This window comes from Chlamydotis macqueenii, chromosome 6 (genome assembly GCF_036417535.1).
Source record: "Chlamydotis macqueenii isolate bChlMac1 chromosome 6, bChlMac1.mat, whole genome shotgun sequence".
Taxonomy (NCBI): domain Eukaryota; kingdom Metazoa; phylum Chordata; class Aves; order Otidiformes; family Otididae; genus Chlamydotis; species Chlamydotis macqueenii.
This window is the reverse complement of record NC_141561.1, coordinates 17,446,390-17,461,020: the sequence shown is the minus strand read 5'-3', so window position 1 is coordinate 17,461,020 and position 14,631 is coordinate 17,446,390. Positions and strand designations below refer to the sequence as shown.

The window sequence follows — 14,631 nt, the reverse complement described above, 5'->3', positions numbered from 1 at the left end:
ATCTGCCCCGCACCGTGTGTGGTGTAGCTGGGGTTGTCCTCCAGGTCCTTTGTGCTCCATCAATCAGCACTGTTTTCATGGATCCTTCATTGCCCAGTTATTCAACAGCAACTTGTTGCACTCAGCGGTTTTTCTAAATGCCCTAAAGAGTTTAATATCATTGAGAAATGGTCTTGCCTCCTGTGCCACCCTGTTTGTACCCTCTGCCTGCAAAAGCCACTCATTATTCCAACTTGCCTCCTGTGCTTTACCCTATGCATAGGCTATGAGAAGAGCTTGCCTCTTCTCCCAGAAGAGCTGAGCTGGTTTAACCATCCTTGGGGAAACACCTTGCCCTAAAAGCACTTTCCCAGTCCCACTACATCCCCCAGTATGCTCAGCTGCATGCTAGTCCCTTCTGAGAGCTCTGGTGGGTTTGTGAGGGGTGACTTCCCACCACGGAGCAGTGCCATCCCTTCTCTTCTTGTTGGTTCTGTCACCAGGTGCTTTTTGCCAGCTCAGCTGCAGGCTGCTGTTGTTTCTGCAGCTCCTGAAGCCTTCCCAGATAGAGGATTGAGCCCTGAGCTCTGGGTCCTCCTTAAGAGATGGGAACCCCCCAGGATGTGTTGGGCGCTCTGTGGAGCGGGGATGAGCTCTGGAGCAGAGCAGTATGCCCAAGCGCTGGGCAGCCAGGGCTCAGCATCAGGTACCCCTGCCAGACAGCAAGGTTTTGGCCCGTGCAGAGGTGTGGAGAGGGTAGAAGATGAGGGGCAGCTTTGGAACTGCTCTGCTGAACCCTTTCCCAAACCCAGAGGGGACAAGAGTTTCCCCTGGGTGCTCCAGGGCTGTCCACGAGCTCCTGGCTGGCCCCTCAAGAAACCATGGGTTGGGAGGAAAAGTGGATCCAACACATCCTCATGCCCACCATCCATCCTCCTCCAGGCTGGAGCGGGGACTTTAGAGAGGGGAGGGGGGCAGCTGAGGGGCTCAGTAGCATTGTCTGGGGAGAGTCCCATTCGGGGAGGTGGGGGATGTACCTCGTTTGGGCACTTCTGCAGCCCTTGTCTCCTCCAGCTCGGCATATAGGGCACTGTGGTCAGGCCCATTTATAAAACTGGCAAATATATCGGCAGAGTTTGTGTCCCCTCCAAAGGTCAATATTTGTGCAGAGTTTAATTTTAACTTAAGAAGCAGTTGTTTGCAGAGGCTGCCCTGTTTGTGTGTGTGTGTGTGTGTGTGCACGCTTCCCCATCGATCGATGCTGGTGGGGAGGCGTGCGAGTGGCTCGCGTGCGTGTATCCACTCCCCAGTGCGCAGAGAGGGGCGACTCAGCTCCCCACTCCGGAGATGCTCCGGATGCAGGGGCAGCACCGTGAAGTCCAGAGGGCAAGGACCAGGGTCTGTGGCCGAGTCTAAAAATGCAACCCACAGACCTCTCCGGGAGGTAACAGCGGGCAAAATGTGCCCTGTGCAGCTCCGCACAGCGGCTGATGGGGACGGTGGCTTTCCCAGCCTGTTCTGACCGGTGCCCTGGGCTTGCTGCGGGCTGCTGTGTGGCCACGCGGCCCCCAGCCTTGCCCCTCCTGAACCCATGTGGCTTTTGTGGCTCTCACTCATTCTTTGGCAATGTGCCTCTCCGAGCTGGGCGCATCGTTCAGGCCCATCCCAGCGTGCAGCTGGGCACAGCACTCCGCTCTGAGGGCTCAGCACTGGCCCCTGGCCGCTCCCATGCACAGGTGCTCCAAAACCAGCTGTTATGTTTCTCCCATCTCTTCTGGTACTGCTGTCCATGGGGTTTTATTCCCCGCACTATCCGCTCTCCCACCCCACCGCGCAAAGGAAGCCTGTGTCCCACACACACCTGCAACACCTCACTAAGGCTACTGGCTCCCCTTTGAGAGGTGTAGAGCCAAAATACCCCCGCATTTTCTGCTGCTCCCAAAGCTCTTCTACCTGAAACCCCATACTGTGCGTCACCTCAGGGCTGGCCACATGTCCCCAGCTGGGCTTGGGGACAGGCTGTGCGTCTCACCCACCCCATAGCATCTCCTTGAGATGGAGTCTGGGGCCTCTTGGGTACCCACAGCTCATCCCAGCATCCCAGGACACTGTGTTGGGTCCAAGACCCTCCCCCAGCCCATCTTGCTGAGGGCACAGTGTGTCATCTGTGGGAAAACAGAGAATAACAGTGGGCACAGCTTTGTCCGATGGAGTTATCCTAGTCTCCCACCCCAGGGATAGCAGCTTGGGGGCAGGAAGGGGGTACGCAGCTGGGGAGAGGTGGGAGGGCTGCCGCCGAGGCTCCGTGTTTTGCAGCCCGCCTTGTGGGCTCTGAGGTTTGGTTTCCTTCTCTCTGCTCTTTTCCTCTTCCTCGCCAGGCCCTGGGGCTGCTGACTGACCTCAAAGGGAACAGCGGGCCGCGAAGGACAGCAGCAGGGACGGGCAGGGGTAAACACGGGGCTGGGGCCGGCCAGACGGTGGGTGATGGAGGTGAAGTCATGGCGTGACGTCAGCCCTGCGGCTTTGGGGACAGCCGTGGTTAGGCTGCCCAAGGAGGGGCGGCTGTTTTCCTGTAGCTCCACCGTTCGCTCCCAGTGCCCGTCTAACTTATAAACTTTAATGGCCAGTTTAAAAGGTTCCTGCCATGGGCACCTTGTTGCCAGTTTTAGGTTTTTAATTTGGAAACTTTCCCCTCTGTGGTCAAGGGAGGAAGGACTTGGGTCCACACGGGGCCAGTCATCAGGACGCGCGGGTGCCAAATAGAGAGTCCAGAAGGGCTCTGTTCCCGTCACTGGTGTCGGGGCAGGGTCGGCCACGCCAGCGCTGCGGAGGGTGGTGGGACATGCACCGAGCATTGGGCAGATGGTTTGGAGGAGCCCCCTGGTCCCCTCCCGCTGCCCACATATTGTTGGAATAAATTTAGCTCCTCCTCAGCCACTGGCTGGGGGAGCGCCAGCAGCAGGCACCTGCTCTCCATTGGCTTGATCCTACCCCCCTGCCTGGGGGTCACCGTGGCTCCGGGCTGCGTGGGCAGTATCCATCCCACAGCCCTTGGGAGACCCCTGGGAGTCCCTGCACCTCTGCTCGGGATGGGGGCTGAGGAGGAGAGGATGCAGGGCAGCACTTGGGGAGATGCTGAGGGCATGGTGTTGCTGCTCTTCCTTGCTGCTCACCTTCCCCAAAGCCCTCTGGCAGCCCCCGCAAGGTGTGGGTTGGCAGAACGATGCTTCACCAGTGCAAGCTCAGCTTTCCTCTGCCTGCGTTGATTCAAGAGGCCCTTGCAAGCATCCAGGAGGTGCTGGGTGCTGGGATATGGGGCTGAGGCCTGACACCCTCCCATGCAACAAGGAAACCACCCTACAAGCTTGGGGACCTATTGCTCCCCACACCTTTCCACCCAGCCCTGAAGAGAGCAAGGATGTCTTCCCCCAGCCCAGCCGCAGCCACCTGGGGTTACTGACAGTGGGGCTCCCAGGAGTGACCGTGGCTTGGCTGGGTCTCTCCTTGTCACCAGACAGGTGTGGCGGGGCTTGTCCATAGGTTCCTCCTGGTTGTCTGAGGGTGCTGCATGCAGGCTGGTGCCTCCAGTGCAGGCTGGTGTGGCCGTGCCATCAGCCCCTGTGGCCAGCTGCATCCTCGACCCAGCTGAGAGAGCTTGCCCTAGAGCATCTTAGCTATCAGGTGGGTCCAGGACCTTTTGCAGATGTTACTGGAGGTCTGGGGAGCTGCATGGCAGACAGGAGGGCTGGCTTATCAAAATCTGCACCCCAGGGGTTGAACTCCCTCAGGGTGGGCACCCACAGTGCTATAAATAGTGCACAGAGCCAGAGGAGCAGAGGAGTGGCCCTGGTTTACCAGCGCCTTCATACCATGGCTTTCAAGTGGTTCCCCTGCTTCTTCCCCATGAGCCAGTGGCACATCTGCGCTCAGCCCCGGCGCGGGGCCGGCCGGCGGGCTGCCGCCCGTGCCGTGCCACGTGCTCTGCGGCCGCTGGAGCCAGCGCCGTTCGCCAGCCCCAGAGCAGCCTTGCCTTTGCCAGCCCTGTAATTGATTCCTGCTCTCCTGCACGGGTGGAGGCTGCAGATGTGCAGCCTGGCAGGAGGCAGCGGGATGCGGGTACCAGCTCCAGGAGCCGGCCCGGGCAGGGCGAGGAGCAGCCTAGTCCTCGCCTTGGCTCTGAGGTCTACTTTGAGAGCTGCCTTTTGGGTTTCCACGTGTTCAGAGAGGTTCTCTCTCAGCCTTAGCTCCTGGAGGCAGGGGATTTAGGGAGACCCTGCTCTCCCTGTTTTTGGGGCTGCTGGAGGAGCTGGGGTTGTTGAGGAGCAGAGAAACACCTCCCCAAGTATCACCGTTGTGTCTGCTGGTGGCAGGGTCATGTTCTGAGACCAGGGCAGTGCAGGGGGGGCTGTAGAGGTCCCCCATTCCCCTGAGGCTGGGGAGAGAGAGAAGCTCCTCCTGCATGCTGCCCCAGCAGCTCTGGAAATTGGCTCCCTCAGCCAGACAGCAGCCCCACCGAAGGCTGGGGTCTGGCAAGAGGGAGCAGGGGCAGGAGCCAGCACGGCCTGGCTTGCGGAGCCCGCTGATGTCTTTCAGGCTGACGAAGAGCAGGGCCATGGGGATGGCAGGGGTTTAAGTTATGGAGGAGGATTTTCTAGCCTGGCACCCTATAGGTGACAATATATTGAAACATGTTATTACAAATAAGACTGAAGATAAACCAGTTTTCAGAATGGAAGGTGGTTGTGGTCCAGGAGAGAGCGACTGCAGACAGACGAGGTTTGTCATGAGCACAGGGGAGCTGCAAGCAGGCGCCCTGGGTACCTTGTTTTCCAGTGCTGATCATGACAAATAGTGCTGCATGGAAGAAAACGCCTAGGAAATAGGGATGAAAATGGTGAGGCTTTTAAAATACCCTGTATTTAGCCAAAGGGCATGGTTTTTCTGTCTGGAGATGGCAAGGGGTGGGTTGAGAGCAAGGCAAGCCTGAACGGAGAGAGCGGTGTGACGAGTGGGCAGGGGGCTGGAAAAAAGCAGCAGTCACCAGAGCTGGGGAGGTCTGTGCTCTCACTGCCCATGGGGGCACGGCGAGGCTCAGAGCATCACGCTCCCGGCACAGGCTGGGACCCCTGCCCCTGAAAATGAGCAGTGGCTTGGCCTGCAGCAGCCAAACGCGGCGGGACAGAGATGGATGGGGCTGCAGTGGCAAAGGGAGGTCTGCTCGCCTGGGCAGAGGGGCGCAGCGTGGGGCAAGGTCTCCCAGCCCTCTGTGTCCCCACAGGCAGCACTGCAGGGACCTCGTCCCTGTCTCCAAGGGCTGAGAGGGCGAAGGTGCCCTGACAGAGTGTTTTATTAGCAGCAGGTGCCTGAAACCCAACCCACGGCCCAGCAATCCCTCCCCTCACCTGGAGATGAACCCAGATCGGGGGGCATGGCTGTGCAGGGTCAGGCCCACCGGTACCAGGATTACCCCTGCCGTAACCAGAGCAGCTCCTTGGCAGCCTGATGGGCTGGTCCTGCCGCGGGCGACAGGCGCGTAATGCCTGATTTCACAGCACCGGCGTGTTCTCTTTGCTCGTGGCAATGATCTCTGCTGCCCCGGCCAGCTCCAGCCCCTGGCCAGACCCCGACCTGTAGCTCTGTCAGCTGGGATTATGGACAAGATTTAGGCTAAAACCTCTTTGCTCCTGGCTGGAGCAATGACAGAGAGGGCCCATCATCTCTGGTGATGGAGCTCCTGCCCTGCCCTCCAGCCTGAGTGGGGCAGCTCCCGAAACTGTCCTCAGAGATGGGGCAGGAGCATCTCAGCTCTTGCCCTGCAGCCAGCGCCAGGGCTTTGCAAATGTCACAGCACTGCCACGGGTGGGAGCAAACCCCATGCAGAAGAGGAGGAGGGCAGAGGCTTCCCCATCTCTCTGACTCAGGTGCTCCATGAGATGGGCATTGGTCCGTGGGCAAATCAAGGGGATGCTTCCAAGGGAAGGAGCTGAGGAGCAGGAGTGATACTCCTCACCTCCTTGCGGGGTGCACGGCCCCAGCCAGCCCTCCATGTCCCCGCAAGCTTGTCCCTTCCAGAGCGTCGCTTCCTCCTCATCTCCTCGAACCCCAGCTTTGTTGGCTGAGCTCATTGAGCTTTGACAAAGTTTATAGAGCACTGGAATGCAGAATGGCTGCTGGCCTCTCTCCAGCCTAAACATCCCCACCCCGCGGTGCGACAGGAGCTGATAAGGCCGAGTGCCGCAGCCGGCAGGTATCTCGTGCCCAGCCCGTGACCTTACAGCCACACGACCTTGAAGGCTGTCATTTATCTCACACACGTGTGCGCGTGTGCACTTGCGAGCTGCCTCCCATCCCTGAAGAAATGTTCTCACCGTCTCTGGTTTTCTCTCTGGGCCAAACCCACACGCACGTTGCCTGAGACCGACTCCGAACAGGCTCCTTTGATGAGCAGGGCTTAAATATATATTTGGCATTCCAGCGGCAGCGTGCCGAGCGTGGCCAAGGGTGTGAAAGTGTTTGCTTGACAAACTCCGGGGGCTCTCGCCTCTCTGCTGGCCCTGGGGACTCGCAGGAGAGAAATGTCAAGGAATTTTTCACCTCTCTGTTTTGTTTTGTGTTTTTATTTTGTTTTCCTTCTGAAAGTGCATTTTTAGCTCTGGTGAAAGGTGCCTGATTGACAGTCCCAGAGACTGAGTCCCCTCTCTTTGCCGGGACAGGGACAACGGGAGCAAACATCCCACACTGGTCCCGTCGGGAGGAGGGGAGCCTTGCACTGACCCTGGGGGCTCCCGTCTCCTCTCCGCTGCCCCATCCCCTCCGTGAGCCCAGCTCTGTCATGGACAGATTTGGGTACCAGCAAGATGGAGATGCCCCAGATGTCCCAGGCTGTGGTCTGCTTGAAGCCACCTCTTTTGCAAAGAGCTTCTGTCTGCTGAGGACAGCAGGGTCTCAGTCACAGGATCTTTTGCCACTGCCCAGCTGGCCCCCAAGAGCCCACCCCCCCCCCCCCCAAGCACCGTGCTGTGAAGACACCCGTGTCCATTGCTCCATGGAGGATTTCCCAGCCGGTGTCCCCATGTGCCGCAGCACCAGCCTGGGGTATGCACTGGCCCCCAGGCACCTTTGGGGATGTGGAGAGGTCTTGTCACCTTGCGCCTGTGCCAGGGGAAGATGGAGCAAGTGGAGCAGGAGGGTGTCTCCAGGGGCAAGTTGCAGGTGGATGGGCTGGATGCTTGCAGCTTCCTAAAATGTTGCACGGGAGGCACCGGGGGCATAAAGTCAAAACTGCCCTGATCTTCACTTGCCACTAGGCTCCTTCTGGGTTTCAGCCAGCGATGGGGAAAAGGAGGCAGCTCCATCCCCAATTCCCATGAGATGCTGGGACGTGCAGGGCAGAGTAGGGTGCAGAGCTGGGACTTGGCTTGGATGGGAGCCCCGGGCTGTCTCCTGTGTGGGCAGGAGGAGGAAGATAGAGCCTCCCCATCACTCCAGCCACTGCATCCTGTGCCTGTGGGAAATGGGGAGGGGAGGCCCTGGGCAGTGGATTCGGTTTCAGAGCCCACGTCTGCAGTGCCCACCAGAGCAGGGCGAGATCCCAGCTGGCTCTTGAGGAGGGAACCAGGGGGGCTGCGTCTGTGTGTTCTCAGCTGTCCCCAGCGTAATCCCTCACGAAAGAGAATCCCCTGCCCTGCTGCATCCCTGTTGTCTGGTGGCAGCGCCGCCTGGCCCTAAATCACCTGCTGCTCCCAGCCTGATGGATCACCATGGAAATGGGGGTGCTGCCCCCCACGCCAGTGGAGAGAGAGAGTCTGGGGTCTGTGGTGCAGAGGTCTGGACTCTGGAGGCTGCAGAGCAGGGATTAGAATGCTGGGAGTCTATGGGGCAAGACATGGTTCCCTGGAGACTGCAGGGCAAGTACTGGTACCCACAGGTACAAATCTGGGGGCAGAGATTGGGCTGCTGTGGACTGTGGATGCTGAGAAAGGGATATGGGGGGACTGGGGAGCAGGGCTGGGGACCCTGGGGGCCATGGGACCGGCAGCAGGCTCTTCCTCAGGGAAAGGGCAGATTTGGCTCGGGCTCCCCGAGGTTTCCTTCCCAGCCCACTGAAGAATCGCTGGCTTGTCTGGCAGAGCATGGACCTGTGGATTTCCTGGGCAGCGAGTCCCTTTCATGTGGCCGCTTGCAAACTCATGACATCACCGGGGGCTGCTCCTCCCGGAGACAAACCCAGCGCTTTTTAGGGGTTTGCCATCCCCCCTCCCACCCCAGCCTGTGTGTTTTGGCTGGGGGGTACCCGGGGAACCACGTCCAAGAGCGGCCGCTCTGGCAGGGAGACTGCATGAAGGGCCAGCGGGTGGGGGGGGGGGCACTGCATCCCCTCCTTGTGCTGAATAAACATGGGCTGGCTGGGGCTGGAGGGGGCTTTTCCAGGCTGGACCACACCCCGGGGGGCTATTTTTTGCCATGAATGAAGGGGCTGTGTGCTCGCAGGGCAGCCTGGCCTCCTGCCGCCGCTGCTGTGTGCGGAGAGCTCGCCTGACACTCAATCCTGCTGCCTGGCCGGGAACCAACATCTGTGCCGAGCAGCTGGGCACTGCCTGGGGGACACCTGGGCACCCGGCACAGCTGGGCACTGCCTGGGGACACCTGGGCACCGGCACTGCCTGGGGGACACCAGCACTGCCTGGGGGACACCTGGGCATCTGGCACAGCTGGACATTGCCTGCAGGGACACTGCGGCTGGGAAACACAAGTTGTCACAGAGCAAGGGGAAGTGATGGTGACTCAGTGGCCATGCCAGCGGTGATGCCAGGGCCGCTGGGGCATGTCGGACCCAGCCCTGCCAGGACCGTGTGCCTGGGGAGCCGCCTGAGCCAGCCCGGGGGCGAGCCCTGCTGCCCCCCCTGCCCCACGCAGCAATGCTTCCTCCTGCAGTTTCGGGTGATGGTGGGGCAGGGTCCCCAGGGGCTGCCCCTCTGGTTGCGCCCACACTTGGGAGTTCCTGAACGCACCCAGATTTCCCCCCAAAGTCCCTAATCCCACTTGGCTCAGTCCCAGCTTCCGCTCTGGGGCCCGGTTAGCTCAGCTAATCCCTTGTGTGTTGGGTGTAGGGACACACTGGGTGCAGCACCCCATGGGTCTCACCCTGTCACCCCCAGATTTCACTTCTCAAGGGGTCTGCGAGCTGCTCTGACAGTCCCCATCCCTGACCCACGCTCCTGCTGCCTCCATCAACCCCAATGGCCTGTGGGTCCCAGGGGAGCTGAGAGTGTTTGTGCCCATAAATGAGTGGCCTGTCCTCGCCGGGTGGAGCCGGGGTGCTGGATCCCACCCCTCGCTGTTCCTTATCACCACACAGCATCCTTGTGATTCACCAGGTGTGGCTCCCTTTCCGTCACCCCACTTTGCAGAAAGTTTCCTGGCCAGCCCCCCGTGAGCCCTGCGCAATAATAACAAACTGGGATGAGCTGGCCGGCCTTCCTGAGCAACCCTACAATAACAAACCAGCGCGATGCGTCCAGCTTTCCTGGACAGACAATAATAAACCCGCCTGAGCTGGCACACTTTGCGGAGGAACCCTACAATAATAAGCCTGGGTGATGTCCCCATATTCACCAAGCCACCCTACAATAACAAGGCAGTGTGATCCGCCCAGCCTCCTCGCAGAGGAGAGAGGTCCCTGAGCTGTGTCCCAGACCCATCAGGTCTCCCTATCTTCTGCTCCTGGGCTTGCCCAAACACTGGGCACCCTCCTCTGCCTGCACTGGCACCTGGAGAAGTCACCCTGTGTTGGTGGTGGGCCAGGCTGGCCGAGATGATGCCCGTAGATGCCATCAGCCTGTGGCTCTGCTTTCTTGGAAGCCAGCAGCAAGTCCTCACAAGTCCTGATGTGCTGCGACCTGCTGCTCTTCAGGGCAGCCTCCTTGCCCAGCTTCCTTGCCAAACTGGCACCCAATGCCAGCTGCCCCAGAGGCTCTCCTGCTGTTACCCCATGGGCTGCTGGACTGGAGGACAAGTGTCTGTGGTCAGGATGGAGCTAGGGGTGACACTAGCAGCTGCTTCCAGCCCCTGGACAGCCATGCCCAGCTTCTCGCAGGGTCACCCAGGTGGGGAGGCAAGGCTGGTGCCTGCAGCTAGGGCTGCTCTGCTGATCCCCACTCTTTTTGAGGGAGTTTGTTGGTGCTTGGGCAACAGAGGGCTCGGATGCCCGTGGGTTTGCTGGGCAGTGTGGTGGGATGGCCTGTCTCCAGGTGTGATGGGGCAGGGGCTGTGCCTGCTAGGGGCTGGAGCCCCCTGCCTCCCACCAGCCCTTCGCCAAGCCCCAGGCTGCTCCTGGTGGGCTGATCCTCCTGCAGCTGGGGAGGAGATGCTGCAGCCTCCTGTCCTACCTCTGCTCTGCCGCCGATCCTCCTTTCCCCTGGATTTATCCCTGGGATCTGGAAGCAGCAGCGGGTGGGCAGGGCAGCAGCAGGACCCCCCCTCTCCAGCATCCCTGTACGGCAGGGGGGACCTGCATCCACCCCAACGTGGTGGTGGCACAATGCAGAGCCCCCGCTGCCACCACGCCCCTCCGCTCGGTATCTGGGAGAAAAGCTGTAACCCAAGCTGCGAAAACAGCACAAGGAGAAAAGAAAAGGGTATTGAGCAGCGGGACTGCTGCGGTCACCGGCCAGCATAGACTGCTGGTTGTTAAGCGGGTGCCTCGCTTGCAAAGGCTGCCTTGATGAAGTGTGAGACAGCACTTACGGAGGGACGCGGGCAGGCATTCTCGCTCCATCTTCCGCTCACAGTGCCACTCTTTATGCGCCTGACATTTGCTTGCTGGAAAGGCCCCGAAAGTCAGGGGGAAAGGAAAACATTGCTTGCAGCGGGGCCGGAGCGGCGCTGGGAGGAGTGCTGGGCCGTGCCGGGCTGGGCTGGGTCAGGCTGGGATGCTTGGCCGTCCCGGCTCTTCCCCGGGGTGACCCCTTCACCTCTCGGCAGCTCTCCGGCTGCTTTTCCTTGCCGGCACCGCTGCTTCCTGCCAGGTGCGCTCAGCCTGGCTCCCTGCCTGGGAAGCCCTGGCCATCCTGCCCTTGCCTGCTGCACCGGCAGGCTGGCAGCATCGCCAGCTCTCCCGGCTGCCTCTGTGTGTCCCCAGGGCCGTGCATGATAGGGGGTGATGGGGACAGTGCGAGCTCAGGGCAGGTCCCTTAGCTGCCCCAAGGTCTGCTGTAAGCTGGGGTGAGCGTTTGAGCAGGTCCAAGGGCTGGAGGAGCTGGGAAAGGGCATTGGCATTCAGTGTGGGGCAGCTCGGGGTGCTTTGGGGCAGCTCTGCCCCGAGGGAGAGGGTCACTACCCCACCAGGGAGCTGGGGCAGGAGGCCAGGCTGGTGTGTCCTGCTCCATCCCAGGGGGATGATCTGCCCTTTTGCCTGCCCTTGATCCCTGCCAGGAGAGAGCCGTTCAACCCCCTTCACCTCTGTTCTTCCGCAGGCAGATCCTGGTGGGATCCCTTGGTCTGGCACTGTTGGCAGAGGCTGGGTGAGCAGCTAGTACAGATGGGCGCTCATCTCCCTGGATCCCAGGACAAATTCCTCCCCAGCCTGACCAATGCTGACACAACCATGGGCAGAGATGCCCAGCGCGCATCCAGCGAGCCACGCCAGCCCCGTTCCCAGGACCACGCACAAAACTTGTGACAGGGGAGAGTGCCGAGGGCAGCCTGGCCATGAGGCACGGGAACGCCCCAGCCATGGATCCCTTCCCTTGCCCGCCGCGGGCTGCCACAGCATTGCCAGGCTTGGCCCGTGCCAGCGCGGTGGCGGCCATGCCCGTCTCAGGAGAGCCAGCGCACCATTCCCGGGCAGCTGCTCCACCACGCCGCTTCCGTGGAGCCTGCTGGCGGGGGGAGCCTGGGGAAGCCATGCCCCCCACCCCGGCCCACACCCCTTGGCTCCTGGCCCGGCAGGAATTATTAAGTGTGCCCCTGTGGAGCATGTGCTGAGGCTGGCCACGGGAATGTGGGCAGATCTGACATACAAGCCACAGCAGCCAGGCTGTAATTTCCAAACAGGCCCCGTTCGCTCTATTTTCCAGTTAAAAATATATTAAAAAATAGGAATGTGGGGTTTGTAGCGAAGAATGTTGGTAACCGCTTCGAACGTCTGGTGTGATAATGAAAGGGTCAGTCCCCAGCTCTGAGCACGACCGATTTAGACTCTGGCGCTTGGCACCGGCGCTGGGGCCCAGCGTGGTCCAACCTGCCTGCAAACCCCCGCCCAGGCCCGGGCCGGGGGAAAGTGATGCTTCTGCATCGATGGCACAGAGCTGGGCCCGGTGACATGCCCCTCCTGCTCATGCTGTCCAGAGGACATCCAAATCACCATCTAATGTGGCCTCTTCAGAAGGGTGCCTGGGCAGGGATGGGTGAAGGCAGGATGCCTGGATGCTGCACCCTGCCCACCACTGGCCCTGCCAACCCCCATGCTAATGTGCAGCCCCATAGCAGAGCCCTCTGGATGGGGGGCACCAAGCAAGGCTGGAGTCCGGCTCTCTGTGAGCTGCCCCCTCTGTGAGATGCCCCCACTGCTGCAGAGCTGCTGACAACAGCTTGCTCCCAGCACGAGGTCAGGTGCTTGCCCCCCTTCGCTGGGCAGCACCCCCCGGCTGGACTAATCACAGTTCAGGGTGTGCTGCAGAGCCTCCCGTGCCACTGCCGCAGCCTTGAGTCTCTCCTGATACCGGGGCATCCCGCTTGGCCTTGTAGCCAGGTAGTCATAACACGCGGGGCGAGCCGTGCCAGCTCTGCGGGCATTGCTCCTTGACTCCCAGCGAGCCGCGTGAGGCAACCCAGCCGGCACTCCCCCGGGGTGCCAGCTCTCTGATCGTGCTGCTCCCCGGGCCTCGGGTGTCATGTTTATCCCAGAGATGGGTAATCGGAGAAAAACAAGGCACCGGAGGCCAGAGCTGACGTTGCTTTGGGGGTGACAAATTGGCTGCAGGGGGCTTCATCTTGGAGATGTGTTTGGGCCGTGGGGCAAGGAGGGAGAGGAAAGTCCCTGGTACCCAGGGCTTGTCCCCCACCCTTGTCCCTTCTGGGGACACCTCCTTGTCCCTCTCAGCCTCCGGGGCCATCAGGTGGCCGGTGGCTGGCACAGCACGCTCCGCTCCCTGCTGAGTCACGGCTCCATAGGGAAACGCTTCCAGCTCTGGTCATAAGCCCATTTCCCTCCGGGGCTGTGAAGCGTGGCCCAGCGTGGGCCAGCTCTGTCCACGGGCTCGAGCTGCCGGGAAGGACAGCGTCAGGAGATAGCTAGTGGCTCCCAAATTCCATCCCAGGCTTGCCAGAGCTGAGCCCTTGCCAAAAGCACGGGTAGCGGGTGCCCTGCACCTGCAGATGCCCATCCCACCCTAGGGGGCTGGTAGCACTGGGCACCCTTCTCCCAGCTGCCCTGCCTGGATCCTCACTTGGATGCTGGCAAGAGGAGCAGCCTGGCCAGTCTCAAGGCTCTGGGCACTTCCTGGGTGCTGTCCTGCACTGCAGCCCGTGTCGCAGCTGGGTTGGACTGAAGAGGGGTGGGCAAGACCCTACGCCTGGGTGAGCAGCCTGCTCCACTGCCCTGGCACTCCCCAGGGACCGCTTGTGCCAGAGAGAGGGGGTGGGCAGCAGAGTGGTGGCACCCAGGGCCGGGTGGCTTTGCAGGGGACTCTCCTGCCCTCCTGGGGCATTGACCCGCGCAGTGCTATCTGGTACACTTTGCTCGCTCCGCCACCATCCCCGGCTTTCCTGGGAGCTGCTGTTTGCTTTTCTCTGAATTATGACTCCAACTTGCGCCTTTGATCTGGGCTGTGTCGGCCACCCCTTGCCAGCCCCTCTCCTGCCTTTGAAGTGCAGTTGCCTTCCCAGCCTCGGACACCGCTTTTGCAACCTCAGGTGCAACCCAGGCCCCACAGGGCTGAGACACCCAGGGCAAGAGCATTGCAGGGGTGTCCGAGGAGTTCAGCATCCCTCCTCCTCTGCAGGACCTTGAGATGGGCCAGCACAGCTCAGGGCTCAGAGACTGGGCTCAGAGGCATTGAGAGATGTGTTTGCCCAGTGGCAAGCAATCCCAGGGATACTGGCAGGGCGCTGGGACCAGAGCACCGCTCCCTCCTGTGGCGGTGGGCAGGGACACAGTAGGTGCTGCACAGAAGCTGGCCAGAAGCAGACCCGGGTGCCATGCATGTCCTACAGCTAAGGGGTCTTTCGGGGATGAGATCTGTTGGGAAGGCATCTTTCTGGGCAGCAGCCAACCCACCCTGGTGTCAGCCCTGCCCTCCCTCCGCGTCCAGCGGGGAGCTGCGAGGGGGGCTCAGCCTGCCCTTTCTGCCACTGGGAAGCTGCAGCCAGGCTTTGGACTCTGGCCTTTAGTGGGTCTGAGCGTCCCCATCCCCTGCCCGCTCCTCTGGCCCGGAGAGGATCCAGCCTTATCTGTTACACTTTGTTCTCCTGCTGTCAGGGTGCGGAGCGGCGCAGAGATTAGTGCACAGACCTTTGACACGCACACACACACACAGCCGCACAACCAGCCACGTGTGCACCCAGAGACATGCCCACCTACACACTGCCGCGCACACAGCCCCCGCATGCACACGCATGCTCACACTCACTGCACACGTGCACCCACACCGT

General features: G+C 61.0%; 1 protein-coding gene across 3 annotated transcripts in view; it reads left to right on the top strand.

Annotated features, from left to right (window-relative positions):
* LOC104485798 (non-homologous end-joining factor 1) overlaps positions 1 to 14,631 on the top strand; it is a 49,735-nt gene that overhangs the window by 33,312 nt on the left and 1,792 nt on the right. The gene's annotated exons all lie outside the window — the stretch shown is intronic.